Below are 22784 nucleotides of genomic sequence, written 5' to 3' on the forward strand. Positions count from 1 at the left end.
CTTTCCCTTTCCCTTTGTGGCCTTTTCCTTTCCCTTTTCCTTTTTTGGCTCCCTTCCTCTGCTTGATCCACCACTTCCTTTGCGAAGTTTCTTCAAAAGATTAGACATGATTTGAAGTTCAAAATAGGGAAAGGCTTTGTGATTTGAGAAGTGAGATCTTAAGAGAATAGATCTTGAGAAATGAGATCTTAGGAATGGAGGTAATTAGATCTTGAAGATAGGAGAAGAAAATTACTATTTAGACCTAGATCTGAGATAGTTTGTAGAGAAAAATAGGGTAGAGATCTAGATCTGAGAGTTTGAAGAAGATAGGTTGAAGATTAGAAAGGGTTGAGAGAGGGGGCCGTGTGTAGCCGACACGGCCTGGACACGATCGTGCCTTATAGACACGACCAGGATAAGAGTTCTCCGCACGACCGTGTAGATCTACACAACCCAAGCTTTCTCCTTCTCGAGTATGTCCACACGGTCGTGCCAAATGGCACGGGCAGTGCAGTCCCCTTCACGGCATGATTCACATGATCATGCATGGTACACGGCTGATTCCTTCTCCTTCTCAGGAATTTCTACACAGTCGTGTCAGTTGACAAGGGCAGTGCAATTTTCCTCTCTGGTATATTCACACAGCCGTGTGTGACACATGGCCAAGCTATTTTTCTTCTCTAGAATCTTCACACGGTCGTGTCTGGTACACGGCCGAGCACATCTCCTCTTTGGATAAGTTCACACGGTCGTGTGTGGCACACGATGATGCTCTATTTTGTCCAATATTGATGAGTTTCCTCCTTTTCAACTTCTCCTATGTTTCCATGCCCATGAAATACTCATGGACATCTCATGGAAACAATTTACAACCAGGAAAACAAAAATAAAAGCAATGTAAAAGTACTAACTAATGGAAAAGAAAGCAAAGTAAATTATAATCAAAAGAACCCTTGGGTTGCCTCCCAAGAAGCACTAGTTTAAGGTCATTAGTGTTAGAGTGTATACTAAAAGCCTAACTTTTTGTAAACAATTACTTTGAAATAAAGAATTACATTGATCAAATATCTACATTTATATGTTAAGTGTAGGTGTTCAATTAATATATATTGTAGACAACATGGTGTGTGGTGTCACACACAGAAGTTCATGTTATCAGTTTCTTATAAGTTATAAATAGTAGCTCATGACAAAGATGGATAGAAACAAACCATTGGAATAGTCGTAGTGTAATTTGATATTAGTTTATCTTGACTATAAAATTACACTAGTACACTCTGAGTGTATTGAGTAGGACCATTTAAGGTAGTTTCTTTTTATACTGACTACATAAAAGAATAAGACCTTTGTTATTATGGAAGTGTGTGCTCTTAATCCTGATATAATAACAAGTGCATATATTTAGTATTTATTTATTTAATTTATCAGTGGGTGAGATTTAGTTCGATAAATCAATAGGCCTGATAAGTTGGGAAATAATACTATTTATAGTGTGTGTTGTTGATTATAGAAGAAACTGTGTCCTACAATCTAGGTTGATGATGCCCCCAAGAGGAGCTAATAAGGATTGTCATGTTAACCCTGCAGGTGGACTTAATCCGACATGACAATAAGGTTGAGTGGTACTACTCTTGGAGTTAGATATTAATTAAGTAAGTTGTCAGTAACTCATTTAATTAGTGGACATTCGATATCTTAAACACAGGGAAAATAACACACTCATGATAAGAAGGAGCTCATATAATAATATGAGATTGGTGCGGTAATTCAATAACAACTCTTTATTGATATGAGTTATTATTGATGAACTCGAGTTGGGTGTTCAGGGTGAATACGAGATGCTCAAGTTCATCGGGAGACCAAAACCAATTCCTCCTCTCAGTCTCTGTCATCGCCTCTTATTTATAAAGTCTTATACTCACCTAAACCCAACTTTTTACCCACCTTATGGTGGCCGGACAAGCCTAGCTTGGAGCCCAAGCTAGGGCCGGCCAAACCAAGGAGAGATGGGCTCAAGTGGTGGTCGGCCCTAACTTGGAGCCCAAGTAGGTGGCCGACCACAATAAAAGGGATTTTAATTTTAAAATCTTTCCTTATGTGGAAGCCATGATTTAAAAGAGAGGTTTAAAATTAAATTTTTCCTTTTATAGTTTCTATAAAGGATTTAGAGATAGGTTTGATATCTTTCCTTATTTGTAGTTAAAAGGAAGATTTTAATTTTGGAGAAAACTTTCCTTTTTGTAATCATCCATATGTTTTAATAGAGAGATTTTAATTTATAAAAATTTCCTTTTATAACCAACCATGAAGGAAATTTTTAAAAGAGAAATTTTTATTTTAAAAAATTTCCGGAAACAAATTAGGAAGTCTTAATTTTGTGTTTAAAACTTTCCTTTTTTGGAGGACTTGTAGGGGTCTGGCAACAAGATGGATTAAGAGGAAATTTTAATTAAATTTTCCTTATTAGTCATTGGCAAGGAAAATAAGGAAATTTTAATTATGTCTAAAACTTTCCTTATTTGCCAAGACCAAGGAATATAAAAGAGAGGGTAGAGGTGCCTCACCTCACAACACATATCTATTATTTCTCTCCTCTCTTCCTTGGTGGTGGCCAGCCCTCATCCTTCCTCTCCTCCTTTTCTTCTTCTTTGGTGTCCGGTGACATCAACTCTTGGGGAGATATTGGTGGCCGGATTTAGCTTGGAGAAGAAGTAGAGAAAAGAGGCTTTGTTTCTTAGCATCCCTTGGAGCTTGGTTGGTGGCCGAAGTTCTTCATCTCAAGGATATTGGTGGCCGAAGTTCTTCATCTCAAGGCTTGGGTGGATTCTCATCTCGGTAGATCGTCGCCCACACGACGTCCGAGATAAGAAAAGGAATACGATATAAGATTATGAGGTCTATAAGCTACAAATGTATAAATAGTTATTAGTTTCTGCATCATAACTAGTTTATTCTTTTGTTTAGATCTTGAAATACCAAACATAAGAGGCTAACGATTCTAGGCTATCAAATTTATGTTTCGATCTTGTGATTTGATTGTTCTTAATGGTTAAACCTAGGGTTACTATAAGGAGAATAAATATTGAATTTCGTTGAAAGGCTTTGTTTAGGAAGTGGTGGATGATCCCATACCCAAGAACGCCTAGTGCCTCGCCATGTTTAACCTAGAAGTTGATCTCTGAAATAAATATTTAATCGAATTTGTAACATGGGTGAATTTGGATTAATAATGTTAAGCATTGTTTGTGATCCAAGTCTAAACCTCTAAGAACAGATAAGTTAAATTTGGAATCAATAATGTTAAGTTCTGTTTGCGATTCCAAATTTAATTTCTAAAGAACACCTTCTCCAAGAATTTACCAAACCCTTCATCCTTCTTGAGCATTACAAGTCTTTTAGGAAAAGGGACAACTTTACTTTGTTGGTTAAGTGGAAGAGTCTCTTCAACCTTAATGGTACTCTCCTCATCATCTTGAATCTGCTTGGGGTTGGAGGAGAGAGCTCTTCTTTAGTTTGCATCCCTTTTGGAGCAATCACTTAGGGATCTCCCAAGGTCCATCCGCTCCTAAGCTTAATTCTATTACAATGCTCCATAGGATTAACATCAGGTTTACAGGGTAGTTGTCCTGGTGCTCTAGAAGATAAGGAAGCTAATTGGGCAATCTGGTTATCCTGAATCTTTTGATGTCTTTCAGAATTATCCATTCTCTGAGTAAGCTTCAAAATGTCCTGCTTCATTTCATTCTGATTAATGATAATTTCTTCAAACATCTTTTCGATTTTAGACATAGGAAAGCCTTGGTTGCTGAAACTTTTACTGCCCAGACTGAAAATTAGGTCTTGTCCCCATGGATAGTCCTTGATCTTGATTATTTCTATAGGAAAAATTAGGATGACTTTTCCACCCATGGTTGTATGTATTTGAGAATGAGTTGTTCTTCTGCCTTTGATTAAGACTCATGATGGCGTCACATTGCTCTAATTGATTGATTTGTGTAGAAATAGCTCCCAAAGGACACGATTCATTCGAATGTTCAGAACTTCCACATACTTCACAAGACAAAACAATGGCATTGACCGTACTTGAAGGAGCTCCCATGTTTTCAAATCTCTTTGTAAGAGCATCCAATTTTACAGTCAATAAAGTAATTGCATCAACATCAAATTTCCCTGATGCTTTTGTTGTTTGGTTCACAAAAGAAGAGCCACCACTTCTTTCATTAGCCCATTGATGGTGATTTTGTGCTACACTTACAATTATTTATTCGGCTTCATCCAATCTCTTGTTTATAAGTGCCCCTCCAACAGCTGAATCAAGGGACACCTTTGTATGATAATTGATGTCATTATAAAATGTATGTAACACTAACCACCTCTCCAAACCATGGTGTGGGCATTGTTTGAGCATACTATTATATCTATCCCAAGCTTCAAATAGAGATTCTAAATCAGCTTGTTTGAAACTTGCAATAAGATTCCTCATATGAGCTGTTTTACTTAAAGGATAGAATTTATCAAGAAATTGCTGCTCACATTTTTCCCATGTGGTGATGCTATTTGGAGCTAAAGAATTTAACCATTGCTTAGCTCTATCTCTCAAAGAGAACCCAAATAATAACAAGCACACTGCCTCAAAAGGAACACCATTCATTTTCATTGTCTCGCATATCTCATAGAAGACCTCCAAGTGTTGATTTGAGTCCTCATGCGGTTCTCCACCAAATTGATTTTGCTGCACCATAGAAATAATTGCAGGTTTAATCTCAAAATTGTTTGCTTCAACTGAAGGTCTTGAAATACTAGATCGAAAACCCCTAGTGTAAGGTGATGCATAATCCTTTAGTTGTCTATTAGCCATGATAGAATATTCTTGTTCTTATAAATGTCTTTGCAGAATTTTTCTTCTATAAAATGTCCTGTCTATCTTAGGGTCTAGAGGAAGAAGTTATCCTGCAAAGTTTGATCTTTGCATACACAAGAACAAGATTGCAAAATGATAGTTATTCAAAAGAAAAGGAAAGAAGAACAAAAATGAATCAAGGACAAGAAAAATAGAGAAAAATTAGATTAGAATGTTAGAAAATTAAAAGTGCAGAATTAGAATTGCAACAAGCAAGAAGTAGAAAAGAATACAAGAAAAAGTTATGAAAATATAATTCTAAAAGTTAGATTCAACTATGCAAATGAAAAGAAAAGAAAAGTTATATTTAGTCTAACTCAATTGATAATCCCTAATGTTATAGCGCAGTCCCCGGCAACGACGCCAAAAACTTGATGACTCTCCGCAAGTGTACGGAAATGTCGTAAGTAATAATAAAAGATATCGTATCCATAGAGACTGGAATAACCACTAAAGATGTCTCAACGTGAATTAGCTAAAAACTAATCAATTGATTCACAAAGGCAAAGTGTAACTATGAAAAGTAAAATATAGAATTGAAAGAATAAGAATCAAGAATAAGGGCTTTGATAAATGGGATGTTCTAGGATTTTTGGTTTCTTTGTAAGGTTCTTCAATGTAAATGATCTACCAAATCTTAATCCTCAATTGACCATTATTTGTAGAAGGTTGTTGGTTCTCTCTTGCAATAGACAACTGGCCTAGGATTGAAATCTATACCTACACGTGATCAATTAGGAATGAATCATGTTGTCCTTACACGGGCTTGCCTATCACGTGTGTCCCTAAGATAATCAACATAGAATTCATCACTCCTCAACCGCATCAAGATATAATATATAAACACATACAATCTATCCTACCCCCTTGAATAACCCTATTTCACCCTCAAGATTACCCCTCAAACGTCCTTACACAGGCATGTTCCTGTCACGAGCGTCCCTTGGAAAATTGAATGAGAAGCAATCCATACAAGATCCACAAGATATTCAAACAATCAATCAAGCATGACAATTAAGCCCTAATCACAGCAATCCACATAAGAAAGAATAGATACAAATAGGGTAAAATCATAGAAATAGAAAATTGATAAATCCACAAGAGTATTACATCAAATCATCCTTACAATTACTCCCTCCATCCAAGAACATAGAAATCTACTCCATGAAACAAAGAAAGAAATCCGAAGAGAAGAATATTACAAGCATTTTTAATCCCAAATCCAAGAAAAGGAAGAAAGAAAGCTTATCTATGATGAAGAACCATCTCCGGATCCAATCCACGATCTTGGAGTCGAAGCATTGAAGAGCCGCCCTTAAATCGCCAGAAAATCCCTCCAAGATGGTTGAGGAATGCCCAAATCTTGATTTCCCCCAAAAGGGAGAAAGATCCCCTTTGAATTCTTGAAGGGGGCCTTATATAGAGGAGGGGTTTGGGCGCCACACGACTCCAAGGCACGGCCGTGTGAGGTTCACACGGCCAAGGCCACTCCCATCTCTACCTACCTTACACGGACGTGTGTGATACTCGGTCGTGGCACACACTGCTTCTGCTTCCCTTGCACGGCCGTGTAGATCTACATGGCCTGCACTGCCTCTGTCTTTGGAAACCTCGCACGACCGTGTGGTTCACACAACTAGGATCTTCTTGGTCTCTGGAAACCTTGCACGGCCATGTAGATCTATATGGTCAGGGCCTTCTTGATCTCTAGAAACCTTGCATGGTCATGTGGTGTACACGACCTGACTCCTTTTGGCTTCAAATCTTGGCACGGCCGTGTGAGGTTCACACGGCCGAGCCCACTTCCTTTTCTGCTGCAGCCACATGGCCAAGGATCTCCACACGGCCTGGACAACCCCCCATGGCAGGGTCGTGTTGTTAGAGTGTATACTGAAAGCCTAAGGTTTTGTAAACATTTATTTTGAATGAAGAATCACATTTGGTCAAATCATCTACATTTGTTGTAGTTATTCAATTAATTTATATTGTAGATAACATAGTATGTGGTGTCACATACAGAAGATGATGTTATCAGTACCTTATAAATTATAAACAGTAGCTCACGACCAAAATGGAAAGGAACAAGCCATTGGAAGGTCGTAGTGTAATTAGGTATTAGTTTATCTTAACTATATAATTACACTAGTACACTTAGAGTGTATTGAGTAGGACCATTAGAGGTCGTTTCTTTTATACTGACTTTATAAAGGAACAAAGACCTCAGTTATTATGGAAGTGTACTCTTAATCCTAATATAATAACAAGCACATATATTTGATATTTATTTCTTTAATTTATCAATGGGTGAGATTTAGTTCGATAAATCTATAAGCTCGATAAGTTGGAAAATGATATTACTTATAGTGTGTGTTGTTGATTATAGAAGGAAACTGTGTCCTAGTAATCTAGGTTGATAATGTCCCCAAGATGAGCTCATAAAGATTGTCATGTTAAACCCTGCAGGTGGACTTAGTCCGACATGACGATAAGGTTGAGTGGTACTATTCTTGGATTAAGATATTAATTAAATGAGTTGTCAGTAACTCACTTAATTAGTGGACATTCGACATCTTAAACACAGGGAGACTAACACACTCATAATAAGAAGGAGCCAAAAAATATAATTTGGGATTGGTGCGGTAGTTCAATAATAGTTCTCTAGTGGAATGAATTATTATTGATAAAATTAAGTTGTGTGTTCGGGGCGAACACGGGATGCTTAATTTTATCGGGAGACCAAAACAAATTCCTCCTCTCGGTCCCTATCGAAGCCTCTTATTTATAGAATACTATACCCACCTATACCCACCTTCTATACCCACCTAAAGGGGGCTGGCCAAGCTAGCTTGGGAACCAAGCTAGGGTCGGCCTAAGCATGGTTTAGGGTGGTCGGCCCTAGCTTGAACCCAAGTTAGAGGGGGCCGACCACATTAAATTAAAAAGAATTTTAATTTTAATTTTTATTATGTGGAAGATATAATTTATTACAGAGAATTAAAATTAAAATATCTCTCTTTAAAAGATCTACAAAAGATTAAAATAAGGAGATTAGATCTCTTTCCTTATTTGTAGATTGGAAAGATATTTTATTTTTTCTCTTTGAAAAATTATTCACATGTTGAAAATTAAAATTATAGAAATTTATTTTTTTCAACCATGAAGGGATTTTAAAAGGGAATTTTATTTTTTAAAATTTCCAAAGACAAATAAGGAAGTTTTATTTGTTGATTGAAACTTGTCTAATTTGCTTCTCTTTGATGTGGCTGACCAAGACATGTTGTTTTAAGAAATTTTGTTTAATTTTTCTTAATTAATTCATGTCAAGGAAATTAAGGAAATTTTATTGTAATTAAATTTCCTAAATTACCAAGGCCAAGGAATATAAAAGAAGGGGAGGGGGTGCCTTCATGAGATACAACCTCTATTATTTCTCTTCCTCTTTTCCTTGGTGTTGTGGCCTGTCATCATCCTCTCCCTCTCTTCCTCTTGTGGTGGCCGAATCCTTCATCTCCCTTGGAGCTCTTGCGGTGACCGGATACTACTTGGAGAAGAAGAAGAATGAGAGAAAGCTTGTATCCCTTGGAGCTTGGTTGGTGATTTTCTTCTTCCTTGGTGAAGCTTTCTTGTTTTGGCCGAACCTAGCTAGGAGGAGAAGAAGGTGTTTGGTGGTTTCTCATCTCAGAAGATCGTTGCCCACACAACGTCTGAGGTTAGAAGAGGAATACGGTAGAAGATCAAGAGGTCTTTCTAAAAGGTATAACTAGTAATTTTTCTTTCCGCATCATACTAGTTATTTATGGAAATAATACCAAATACAAGAGGCTTACGATTCTAGAATTTCGAATATGTTTTTTGATGTTGTGTTCTTTTGTTTTTCCTTTTCCTTGTGATTTGATTGTTCCTTTCGGTTAACCTAAAGTTATTTTAGGAAATTAAATATTAGCTTTCCATAAAAGGTTTTGTCTAGTCGGTGGTGGTTGCTCCCATATCCAAGAAGGCCATGAGCCTCGCCACGTCAGTACTGGGAACCAATTATGAAAATTAATATTTAATGGAATTAATAACTTAAGGTGACTTGGGTCGAACGTGTTAAGTTCCGCAGGAGATCCAAGTCAAAACCTAAAAGAACAAATAGATTATGTTTTGGATCAAACGTGTTAAGTTCCGCAGGCGATCCAAAATTTAATTTAAAAGAACACATGGTAGCTAGGAAAAGGTTTAGACCTTTGTACAAAATTTTTATACAGTGGAACCTCTAGGTTTTCCAAGTAGCAACCAACACGTGTGAGGTTCAGATACAGCGCCTTCCTCTCTAGCTTCGCTTGTAGATTTGTCCTCGAACATGAATCATTTACCAATTTCGACCCCTATATATAGAAAATGCACAAAAGCATATCTCCGAATAAAGAGAGCAAATATGCTAAAAGGAAAGTTGGAAGTACGAAAATGCATAGATAAAGCATGTGCAAAGTATGTGAATGTCCGTCAATACATGCTAAACAAAGGTATATAATCTACGTACATCACTTTACTTTGTCGGTGAAGTGGAAGAGTCTCTTCAACCTTTTTGGTATTCTCCTCTTCTTATTGAATCTGAATTGGTTCAGGAGTTAGAGGAGAGAGCTCTTCTTTAATTTTCATCCCTTTTGGAGCAGTCATTTGGGGATCTCCCAAAGTCTGTCCGCTCCTAAGCTCAATTCTATTGCAATACTCTAATGGATTAACATCAAGCTTTCTAGGAAATTGGCCAAGTGTTCTTGAAGGTGATAAAGCAATCTGAGCAATTTGGCTATCTTGGATCTTTTGATGTTTATCAGAATTATCCATTCTCTGAGTCAGCAACTTAATTTTCTGCTTCATTTCATTTTGATTCGAAATAACTTCCTCAAGCATTTTCTCCAATTTAGAAAGTTAATAATTCTGAGAAGACTGTTGTTGTTGAAAATTTTGTTGCCCAGGCTGGAAACTTGGTCTAGCCCCCATGGATGGTCCTTGCTCTTGATTGTTACGATAAGAAAAGTTGGGATGATTTTTCCACCCAAGGTTGTATGTGTTTGAAAATGTATTGTTCTATCTTTGATTATAACTCATGATAGCATCACATTGTTCCAATTGGTTAATTTGTGTAGAAATAGCTCCCAAAGGACATGAGTCTTGAGCATGATCAGAACTTCCATAAGTTTCACAACAACATACTATTGTTGGTTGCTATGCGGAATGTCATACCGGTTTCCCTGTACAAAAATTTTGTACAAGTCCTGAACCTTTACCAATAATCTATTGTGTTCTTTAGAAATTAAATTAGGAATCGCAAACGGAACTTAACATATTGATTCCAAATTGAACTTATCTGTTCTTAATGGTTTAGACTTGGATCGCAAACGATGTTTAACATTATTAATCCAAATCCACCCATGTTATAAATTCAATTAAATATTAATTTCTAAAATTGGCTTCTAGGTTAAACATGGCGAGGCACTAGGCCTTCTTGGGTATGGGAGTATCCACCACTTCCTAGACAAAGTCTTTCAAATCAATTTAATATTTAATTTCCTTATATAACCCTAGGTTTAACCAAAAGGAAAAATCGAATCACAAATTTGAAAAACAAAAAAAAACAAAAACTCCAATCACAAATTCGAAACCTAGAATCATATGCCTCTTGTGTTTGGTATTTAATACAAAGAAAACTAGTATGATGCGGACAACAATTACTAGTTATACCTTTCTTTGTAAGCAACAACCTCTTGATCTTATATCGTATTCCTCTTCTTATCTCGGACGTTGTGTGGGCAACGATCTATCAAGATGAGAATCCACCAAGCCTCCTTCTTCCTTCTTCCAAGTTTCACCCAAGCAACTTTCTCCAAGAGATAGAAAGTCTCGGACACCAACCAAGCTTCAAGGAAAACTAGGAAACAAAGCCTTCTTCCTCTCCTTCTTCACCAAGCAAATCCGGCCACCAAAATAAGATCCAAGAGGATGATAGGCTCGACCACTAGAAGAAGTGAGAAAGAGATGATATGGCCGGCCACCAACAAGGAAGAAAAAGAGAGGAAAATGGAAGAGAGTTGTGTTATGAGGTGAGGCACCTCTACCCTCTTTTTTATATTCCTTGGTCTTGGAAAATAAGGAAAGTTTTAATAAACCTTCCTTATTCGCTTTGCCAATGAAAGGAAAATTTAATTGAAATTTCCTTTAATCCTTTATCATGGTCAGCCACATCAATTGCTCCAAATAAGGTATGTTTTAAACACAAAATTAAAACCTCCTTATTTGTTTCTGGACATTTTAAAAATAAAATTTTTCTATTAATTTTTCCCTTCATGGTTGGTTATAAAAGGAAACCTTTATAAATTAAAATCTCTCTATCAAAACATGTGGATGATTTCCAAAAAGGAAAGTTATCTTTAAAAATAAAATCTTCCTCTCAATCTACAAAGAGGAAAGATATGAAACCTTTCTCTTAATCCTTTGTAGAAACAATAAAAGGAAATATTTAATTTTTAAACTCTCTTTTAAATCATGGCTTCCACATATAGAAAGATTTTAAAAAATAAAATCCTTTTAATTTTTACATGGCTGGCCACACCAAGCTTGAACTCCAAGCTAGGGCCGACCACCTCTACTTGGCTCAACCTTTTGCTTGGCCGGCCCAAGCTTGGACTCCAATCTTGCTTGGCCGGCCACCTAAGGTTGGGTAATAAAGTGGGTATAGGAGGGTATAACTCTTTATAAATAAGAGGCTACGATAGGGACCGAGAGGAGGAATTGATTTTGGTCTCCCGATAAAATTAAGCTTCCCGTGTTCGTCCCTTACACCCAACTTAATTTCATCAATAATAATTCATACCACTAAAGAATTATTATTGAACTATCACACCAATACCAAAATACATTTTGGGCTCCTTCTCATTATTAGTGTATTTGTCTCCCTGTGTTTAATATATAAAATGTCCACTAATTAAATGACTTACTAACAACTCACTTAATTAATATCTAGCTCCAAGAGTAGTACCACTCAACTTCATTATCATGTCAGACTAAGTCCACCTGCAGGGTTTACATGATAATCCTTATGAGCTCCTCTTGGGGACATCATCAACCTAGATTACTAGGACACAGTTTCCTTCTATAATCAACAACACACACTATAAATAATATCATTTCCAACTTATCGGACCTCTTGATTTATTGAACTAAATCTCACCCATTGATAAGTAAAAGAAATAAATACTAGATATATGTGTTTGTTATTATATTAGGATTAAGAGCATACACTTCCATAATAACAAAGGTCTTGTTCTTTTATTCAGTCAGTATAAAAAAAACTTACCTTAAATGGTCCTGCTCAATACACTCAGAGTGTACTAGTGTAATTTTATTGTTAAGATAAACTAATACCAAATTACACTACGACTATTCCAATGGTTTGTTCCTTTCCATTTTAGTCGTGAGCTATTGTTTATAATTTATAAGGAATTGATAACACGATCTTCTGTGTGTCACACCACACACCATGTTATCTACAATATAAATTAATTGAACAACTACACTTAGCATATAAATGTAGATATTTGACCAATGTGATTCTTTATTTCACAATAAAATATTTACAAAGGGCTAGGCTTTTAGTATACACTCTAACAATCTCCCACTTATACTAAAAGACTATGTTGTCATAAAAGCTTCCATACATCAGATTCTCATTCCTTCAACATGCCGATCGAAAGCTTTCGCCGGAAGGGCCTTAGTGAAAGGATCTGCCAGGTTATCTGCTGATGCAATCTTGGCGACAACAACTTCTCCTCGCTTGACGATGTCTCGTATCAGGTGGTACTTGCGCTCTATGTGTTTACTTGCCTTATGGGCTCATGGTTCCTTCGAGTTTGCTACTGCACCGCTATTATCACAATAAATTGAGATGATTATGGGCAAACTAGGAATCACATCTAAGTCCATTAGGAAGTTCCTGAGCCACACAGCTTCTTTGGATGCCTCAGAGGCTGCCACATACTCAGCTTCCATGGTTGAGTCAGAAACACATTTCTGCTTAACACTCCTCCATGCAATGGATCCACCTCCTAAAGTAAACACATAGCCTGATGTAGACTTACTATTGTCCCTATCTGATTGGAAGTCGGAATCTATGTATCCCACAGGGAGCCAATCATCTGCTTGGTAAACTAGCATATAATCTCTAGTCCTTCTCAGGTACTTTAATATATGCTTTACAGCAGTCCAATGTCCTTGTCTAGGGTTACTTTGATATCTGTTAACCATGCCCACGGCAAAACAGATATCCGGTCTCATACACAACATAGCATACATTAGGCTTCCTACAGCCGAAGCATAAGGAACTGCCTTCATGTCCTCTATCTCCTTTGATGTCTTCGGAGACTTCTCTTTAGATAAAGCTACTCCTTGTCTAAAAGGTAGAAAACCTTTCTTGGAGTCTTGCATGCTAAAACGAGCAAGGATTGTATCAATATATGAAGCCTAGGACAAGCACAACATCCTTTTCTTGCGATCCCTTATTACTTTGATCCCAAGAATATGTGTGCATTCTCTTAAGTCCTTCATATCGAATTATTTGGGCAACCATACACTTACTTCCGACAACACTTTGATATTGTTTCCAACTAACAAAATGTCATCTACGTATAGTACAAGAAATACCACCACGTTTCCATCACACTTCTTGTATATACAAGACTCATCCGGACACTGAATAAATCCATATGACTGAATTACTTCATTAAACAGGATGTTCCAAGACCTTGAAGCTTGCTTCAGTCCATAAATAGACCGATTTAACTTGCACACTAGATGCTCTTTGCCATTTTCAATGAACCCCTCTGGTTGCTTCATATGGATGTTCTCTTCAAGACTTCCGTTAAGGAAAGCTGTCTTGACATCCATTTGCCAAATCTCATAATCCATATGAGTGGCAATAGATAAGAGTATCCGGATAGACTTGAGCATGACTACTGGCGAAAAAGTTTTCTCATAATCGATTCCCTCTTTCTAAGTGTACCCTTTCGCAACAAGCCTTGCTTTGAAGGTTTCCACCTTCCCATCTGCCCCTCTTTTTCTTTTATAGATCCACTTGCATACAACGACTTTTATATCATTTGGTGGTTCCACAAGCTCCCAGACTTTATTAGAATACATAGATTTTATTTCAGAGTTCATCGGTTTTTGCCAAGATACTGCATCTTTATCTTGGGGTACTTCGTCATATGTCCAGGGATCAGGTTCATGTTTACCTGGGACCAAGTCCAATGACTCTCCCAAATACATGAATCTCTCAGGTTGCCTTACAACCCTCACACTACGACGAGGCACTGTTTGTTGTTGTGTATCATTTGTGATACGTGTTACTGTTTCTTAAGATATTTCATCTTGTACTATTGGTACTAAAGTAGGTGTGTCCTCTAGCATTTCTTCTAAAACAATATTACTCATGGGCTTATGGTCCATTATATAATCTTCCTCTAAAAATCGAGTATTGGTGTTAACAATGATCTTCTGATTTTTAGGATTATAAAACAAACAACGTTTCGTTCCTTTGGGATATCCTACAAATAGACAAACTTCTGTTCGTGATTCCAACTTGTCAGTGTCTCCCTTCAGCACATGTGCTAGACTACCCCAAATCCGAATGTGTCTTAAACTAGGCTTACACCCATTGCACAATTCTATAGGAGTAGAAGGTACTAATTTAGAAGGTACCAAGTTTAGAATGTGCGCTGCAGTTTCTAAGGCATATCCACAAAACGAATTTGGTAATTCTGAATAACTCATCATCAATCTAACCATTTCCATAAGAGTTCTATTCCTTCATTCTGCCACACCGTTCTGTTGGGGTGTATCTGGTGAAGAAAATTGGGATTGAATCCTAGCCTCTGATAAGTAATTCCTAAACTCTCCAAAGAGGTATTCGCCACCACGATTAGATCATAGTGTCTTGATACTTTACCATGACGTTTCTCTGCATCAGTCTTGTACTCTTTGAACTTATCAAAGATTTCACACTTACGGTGCATTAAGTAAATGTATTCGTATCTCGAATAATCGTCTATAAAAGAGATAAAATATTCATAACCACCTCTTGCCTGGATAGACATAGGACCACACAAATCAGAATGAATCAGTTCTAACGCATCTTTGACTCTATACCTCTTGGCCTTAAAAGGTTTCTTGGTCATTTTACCTTCCAAGCAACATTCGCAAGTTGGAAAGTTTTCCAACACTAATGAACCCAAGAGTCCATCGGCTATGAGTCTTTGAATCCTATTCAAGTTAATATGACCAAGCCTTAGATGCCAAAGATATGTTTGGTTCATTTCCGAAGGTTCCTTTCTCTTATTAGAATTAGAAGATGTATTATTAATTTCCATTTGTTGCTTTGTAGGAGAAATTGGATTTAAAGTATACAAATTGCCTACTAATGTACTAAAACAGATAATAACCCTATTCTTCTTGATAATTACTTTATTATCAAAAGAAACAGAATATCCATCCATAAAAAATTTAGAAACTGAAATTAAATTCTTTCTAAAAGTTGGTACATAAAGACAATTTCTCAAAACCAAACTTCTATTCCTATCAAATGATAAGTAGACATCTCCCACTGCAACAGCCGCCACCTTTGTACCATTGCCCATGTAGATAGTTATCTCTCCTTCATATAGTCGACGGGTTTCCTGGAACCCTTGCAATGTATTACAGACATGATCAGTGGCTCCTATATCTACACACTAGGTGCTGGTAGATAATATCGCTAAACATGTTTCAACTACTAGAGAATAAGATATACCTTTATTATTCTGATTCATACGAGGACAATCTACCTTCTAATGTCTAGTCTGCTTGCAGATGAAGCACTTATCCTTTGGCTTTTTCACTCCAGCTTTAGGTCCAGTACCTAAAGATCTTTTCTTTACTGAGCCAGCCTATTTCTTGTTCTTCTTGCCATTCGACTTAGAAGTAGAAACATTTTCAGCAAAGTGAATATGAGAACTATGATGAAATATACCTTCTGCTGCCTATAGTTCAGTCAGAAGTTTCACCAACGTATAAGCCCTTTTGTTCATGTTATAGTTTAGGCGGAACTGCTCAACTTCTAGGTAGCGTTTAGAGAATAATATCGACCTGGGCTTCCCCATCGATTTTAGCTCCAAGGATCTATATTTCATTCAGATAAGCCATCAGCTTGAGGATATGATCCCTTACGGGTGTCCCCTCTGACATAGTGGCTGACATTAACTTTCTCATTACCTCTTGCCTAGCAGCCCGATTCTGGTGTCCGAAGAGTTCTTTGAGATTGTTCATCATGTCATAAGAAGTTGGTAAATCCGGATGTTGATGTTGCAGCACATTTGATATTGAAGCTAAAATGTAACACCGCGCGATCTCATCTGCCTTTACCCATTTCTTATCAGCCTCAATCTCCTCTTCACTAGAATCACTATTAGGCACATTAGGGCAGACCTCCAACAGTACAAACTTATAGCCTTCAGCAGTTAGGACAATGTCCAGGTTAGTTTCTTTTCCGATCTATGTAATTGGGACTAGTAAGTTTGTTCTCTTTTAGTATAATGGCCAGTGGGTTAAAAGTCATCCTAAGAATCACAAAATAAACTTTGGCCATGACTCTAAATTTATAATAATATTGATTCCTCAAACAATATTATTTAAATTTACCAACACCTCAAACATCGTGAATTTTGCATGCCACGATAGTGTGGACGTATACAAAATCAAACATTTGTAAGAGGAGGTTTTACCCATTAATTTTATTATTGTCAACCTAACTTTATGACAAATAAAATTAATAGTTGGTTTTTCCTTTGGTCGCATAAATAATAGCAGTGACTCCGATAGGGAGGATACTATTAAATGTGCCTAAGTGTATACTATTACATGATACTTAGTCCATTAAATAGGATTGTCCCCCTTCAGATGGAGAAGATCACACGCTCTTAAATAATTTCCTATAAACATCCATAAAGGAAGTTTGATCTAGTGATATGCAAACAAACTCATCCGATGGGGAGGGAGGCACTCAGAGCCAACACGTAAGTTTGTCGCATCACTTACAAACAAATAATTGAGACCATGGAATTTATTAACTAATCCCTCTCTCACTTAGTTATTTAAGGTGAGGAATTTTAACTATGCAAGCATACATCACACACATCACAGTAAATAAAAGTAATAAATATGGAAATTAATTTTCCAACTATTATGGCCTTTTCCATCACTATCCTCCGTGTGCTACCAACCCTAGCTGCTGTCTTCTTTAGCCACCGCAATCGGGTCTAGTCGCCAAATCTATCTTGCTTCCTTTTCCGCTGTGCCTCTGGTCCACAAATAGTACCACAACTCGCAAGGATACAATCCGCGACAAAAATAGAATTTTACGTATATCGATCCTATATTCCACAAAGGAATGTACATGTAATCTAAATTGAAACAAAAATATAAAATCCTAATAACTAATATACCTCCTGCTGTATTTAATATTACAATCATGCACACACAATAAAATGCCCTTGACATGTCCAAGGGTCCAATCACACACAATATCTATAAGCCATAATAATTGGAGCCTGCAACCACAAAGTTAGCGCATTCTACTATTATCCTACCTTAATTATGTATGACATGTGCATAATTAAACTGAAAACCAAACACACAGAGGCAAACTCTTGCTTTGATACCAATTGTTGGTTGCTATACGGAATGTCATACCAGTTCCCCAGTACAAAAATTTTGTACAAGTCCTGAACCTTTACTAACAACCTATTATGTTCTTTAGAAATTAAATTAGGAATCCCAAACGGAACCTAATATTATTTATTCCAAATTTAACTTATCTATTATTAATGGTTTAGACTTAGATCGCAAATGATGCCTAACATTATTGATCCAAATCCAACCATGTTATAAATTCAACAAATTATTAATTTCTAAAATCGGCTTCCAGGTTAAACATGGCGAGGCACTAAGCCTTCTTGGGTATGGGAGCATCCACCACTTGTTAGCTAGAGCCCTAGAGCCAATCATTTGATGATTGTATTTTGGACTTGTTGTATCATATTCTATATAAATAAAGGCATTTGGTTTTTGGTTATTATACTTACTTGTATTGGTGCCAAATAAACTAAGTATAGTAACGTCCTTGAGTAGAAGGTTCTTACCTATATCAATCGGTTAGTTGAACCGATAGTGAGATGATATAGGGAACACTACTCTAAATCATTCCTAGTCGAATATTAACATTCAGGGACAATGTTAATGAGACTAGCATGTAGGTCAACTCGATGACTTGATCTCACAAGTCATGGATATAGAGATATAAAGTTGACACATGGGTATGCATTAGAGAATGTATACTGAATGACCCGCCATGAGAAAGTATCATGGATCGTTATATGAGTGTCATATACTTTCTCATGTGGCTATTAGTATGACTACTAGTTCTTAGACCTGAAGTCACCATGGTTCCCTACATAAGGAGTTATGTACTTTATTTTCGTCAAACGTCACCCGTAATTGGGTGGACTATAAAGGCGATTACTGGGCATGTAACAAATTATGCAGAGGGATGTGAGTGATGTAGATGGGATCTATCCCTCCTATATGACGGGAGTGACATCGGTATTCTTGATAGAGTGAGACCACGAAGTGCATGGCCATGCCCAAATGAGTCAATATAGGATATTGAGCTCATTTGATTTAGTGAGTCTACTTGGAATTCAAGATTCAGATTGGTCAGAGGATGACACGGTCTATGCCTCACATTGGCCAATCTAGATGTCTAGGATAGAAGGACACTTGTCATATATTGTGAGGAGTCACAACTAGTAGTCACAAGGTGATGTTGGATCTCAATATTCTTGTAACTTGGGTAGTAATGATGTGTTGCTAGATACCGCTCATTACTTATGCTCCTAAATGGGTTTAGGGGTATTGGCAACGTTACAAGAACCTATAGGGTCACACACTAAGGACAATTAGATGGAGATTAGGTTCATATGATGAACCAAGAGGACTTGATTCATTTGATGGATCCAATTGGATTAAGAGTAATCCAAATTGGGCTAATTGAGTTAGACTCAAGTTGATTCATGTATACAATGAGTCTAATTTAGATTATGACTCATTAGATCAATTTAATTTAATGAATTAGATTCATTATATTAAGTTGGCTTGAATCAAATGGTTAGATTAGATCAACCATGGAAGAGATTTGGTCAAGTTTGACTTGACTTGAGAGGAAGATGAAAAGTCAAGTTAGACTTGACTTTATGCCATCTCATTGGTGAGTTGGCATTGATGTGGACTAATGATGTTACTCCACATCATCATTGGGTGCCACCTCATGGAAGTTACAAAGCCATTCTCTTTAATGGCTTCACATTAATGACACTTAATGAATTAATGTGGAGAGTTACACACATGATGGTGGCCGGCCACTTGAATGAGAAGAATAATTTTTCATTTTGAAAATTATTCTCTCTTTCATTCCTTCTTCTTCCTCCTTGAATTCTTCTTTCTCTCTCCCTCTCCTCTTCTTGCCGTGGCCTATCAAGGTGCTAGCACACCTTTGTTTAGGTCTTCTCCACCTAAGTTTTCCGTGTGGATACTTCTAGAGGACCGTACGCTTGACGGTCTAGAGATCCGGCATTTTGGACGAGCGGGATTCGCGTAGGGCGCGCATCAAGAGTATATAAATCTTAACCTTTGTAGATTTAGTGTAAATCGAAGTTTTCTAACTCGTACTCGAAATTTTTCAAATTTTTCCTTTGCACGGATCCGGTGGCATGGGTGATTCGGGGTTTCCGCGACGCGAAAAATGATTTTCGCGGCCCGAAAAACCCAGCAGTGGTATCAGAGCCACGTGCGAAGGCGTGTACGAGTTTGTTTTTGATTTTTTATGAAAAAATATCTTCTGTGATTTTCTGTAAATTTAGGTTTTTTATAGTTTTTTATGGGTAATTTTCTCGTAGAAGCGAAGCACAAGTGTTTCGGCACTTGTAGGCTTCCGCTACCGGGAAGATTTTTCCAAAACGGCTTGGTTTTGCCCCAAATCTTTTTGGGACAGCGGGCTAAGATGCTGTTAGATCGCAAAGGAACCCTCACGATGGTTAGATCGCGGGTAGGGGCGCTGCCCCTGGCCCCGCAAGGGGATTCGTTCCGCGATTGCGCCCGAAAACCGCTAAACGGAACCGCCGGGAAATTGTACTCGTAAAAATTATAAAAATTATAGAAAAATTACAGAAAATTATAGAAATATATAATTTTGAATTATATATTATTTTTGTGATAGTCATGGCCCAAAGACCCAAATTGGATTTGGAAATGTGTTGTAATTCATAATACGACCTGCGTGCCGTTATGTGATGTGTGTGCTGTATTTATTTTATTTTATTTTCACGACCTGCGCGTCGTGCTTTTCCCTTATATTCTGGTTGTAAATTAGATTTAGACTCGAATGTAACTCGAGTTTCAAAATTGTAATGTAAATTTTGAAGTGGTGGAAGGTCCACACGAGACGGAGTTATGAGGAGGGCGCGAGCAACACAAGGTGGTCAAACGAAGAAGCTTGAGAAGCTGTTGACCTTAGATTGACCATCCGATCTTCTCATTAGCTTGAGAAGATCGTAGTAGGGCCATGACATAATCACAAAATTATTTGATTAATTATTTAATTAATTGTTTTGTGTGTATGTGATGCATGCTAGTTAATTAAGTAATTAATTAGTGCCTTGCGATTAGATTAGATCTAAATCGTGCACATGATGCACCCCACGATTAGATTAGATCTAAATCAAGTATTTGATACGCATCATCGTTTAGATTAGATCTAAAACGCGTCAACTCGTAATGCCTACCATGCCGTGATACCTACCACTACCTCGATCGCATGTTGTTGTTGAATCTGCCAAAGCAGAGCAACACATACTATCTTGGTAGGGTACGGAGGGACAATCTTGGTCCCGCCTATCAACGCATGGGTGAGTACAACTCAATTAGATTGAGTATTCCTAGTTAACTCGGTTGGATCGAGCATAACTATAGACATTCTTCCAACGGTTGGAAAGATAAGTCAAAATCACATATATATTAACTCTCGGGCGTATTAGCCAAAGCTAACTCGAGTTTTAATATAAATGCGGATTTTGATCCTATAAACAAGAGTTGCATAGAGATATAATTGGTAATCGTTACCTACCGATCATACTAAGTCTTGGGCGTATTAACCAAAGCTAACTCAAGAGTTAGTATGATGTGGATCTTGTCCCACATGAATTATAGAATTCAGTGGGAGCATCATTTAATTGAAGGTCTAATTAAATGATTTAAAGAATATGATATTTATTTCTGTATTTATTTCTGTTTTACAATTTCCATGACGTCAAACACGAACAACTTCTCTCTTCGTTCTGTCCTTAAGAAGGACAAGCTCAACGGAGCAAATTTCCTGGACTGGTACAGGAACCTGAGAATAGTTCTCACCCAAGAACGTAAACTGTACGTTCTGGAGCAGCCCATTACGGAGGCTCCTCTTGCCACTGCCACGCGAGCAGACCGAGATGCTTACAAGAAGCATCAAGATGATGCATTAGATGTGTCCTGTCTTATGCTCGCGACCATGAACTCTGAGCTTCAGAAGCAACATTAGTTGATGGGAACTTACGATATGGTCAAACATCTTTGTCACCTATATCAAGAACAAGCGAGGCACTGGAAGAGGAACTCCAAAGAATACCTGGAAGATCTTACGAAGAAGAGAAATAAGATTTCTACTTTAGGTATACATGTTATAGAAGTCAACCTCTCTATTTCTTCATCGTGGGTATTAGATACCGGATGTGCTTCGCACATTTGTACTAATGTACAAGCGCTGAGAAATAGCAAGGCATTGACGAAGGGTGAGGTAGACCTACGAGTAGGCAATGGAGCACGGCTTGCTGCTATTGCTGTAGAAACTTACTATCTATCTCTACCTTCTGGGCTTGTACTAGAATTAGATGACTATTGTTATGTGCCTGCCTTGACTAAGAACATAATTTCAGTTTCTTGTTTGGACAAGAAAGGATTTTCGTTTATAATAAAGAACAAATGTTGTTCCATCTTTTTAAACGATATGTTCTATTGTAGTGCACCTCTGATAAACGGACTCTATATTCTAGACTTTGAGAGCCCTATCTATAATATAAATACCAAGAGGTTCAAGTCAAATTACATGAACCAAACCTACCTCTGGCACTGTCGCTTAGGTCATATAAATGACAAGCGCTTATCCCAGCTCCATAAGGATGGTTTGTTGGACTCATTTGATTTTGAATCATATGAGATATGCGAGTCATGCCTACGAGGCAAGATGACCAAGACTCCCTTTAGTGGGCACAGTGAGAGAGCAACTGGTTTGTTAGGACTCATACATAGTGATGTATGTGGCCCTTTTAATGTTGCTGCTAGAGGCGGTTATAGATACTTCATCACATTTACTGATGACTTCAGTAAATATGGTTATGTGTACTTGATGACACATAAGTCTGAATCCTTTGAAAAGTTCAAAGAATTCAAGAATGAAGTACAGAACCAGCTTGGTAAGAGTATTAAGATAATTCGATCAGATCGAGGTGGAGAATACCTTAGCCATGAGTTCTGTGACTATCTAGCTGAATGTGGGATTCTATCCCAACTCACTCCTCCTGGAACACCACAGTGGAATGGTGTATCCGAAAGGAGGAATCGTACCTTATTAGATATGGTACTTTCTATGATGAGTCACACAGATCTTCCGACATACCTTTGGGGCTATGCTTTAGACACGGCAGCTTTTATACTCAACCGAGTTCCATCCAAGGCCGTGATAAAGACA

At 37.4% G+C, this 22784-nt stretch overlaps 1 protein-coding gene and 1 non-coding gene across 2 annotated transcripts in view; both read left to right on the forward strand.

Moving 5' to 3' along the window:
* Positions 1-22784, forward strand: part of LOC122033893 — a 79918-nt gene that overhangs the window by 47921 nt on the left and 9213 nt on the right. The gene's annotated exons all lie outside the window — the stretch shown is intronic.
* Positions 4362-4467, forward strand: LOC122035567. Its single transcript, XR_006127108.1, has one exon. It is a non-coding gene; the product is annotated as a small nucleolar RNA R71 (small nucleolar RNA).

Source organism: Zingiber officinale, chromosome 11B (genome assembly GCF_018446385.1).
Source record: "Zingiber officinale cultivar Zhangliang chromosome 11B, Zo_v1.1, whole genome shotgun sequence".
In the NCBI taxonomy this organism is placed as follows: Eukaryota; Viridiplantae; Streptophyta; class Magnoliopsida; order Zingiberales; family Zingiberaceae; genus Zingiber; species Zingiber officinale.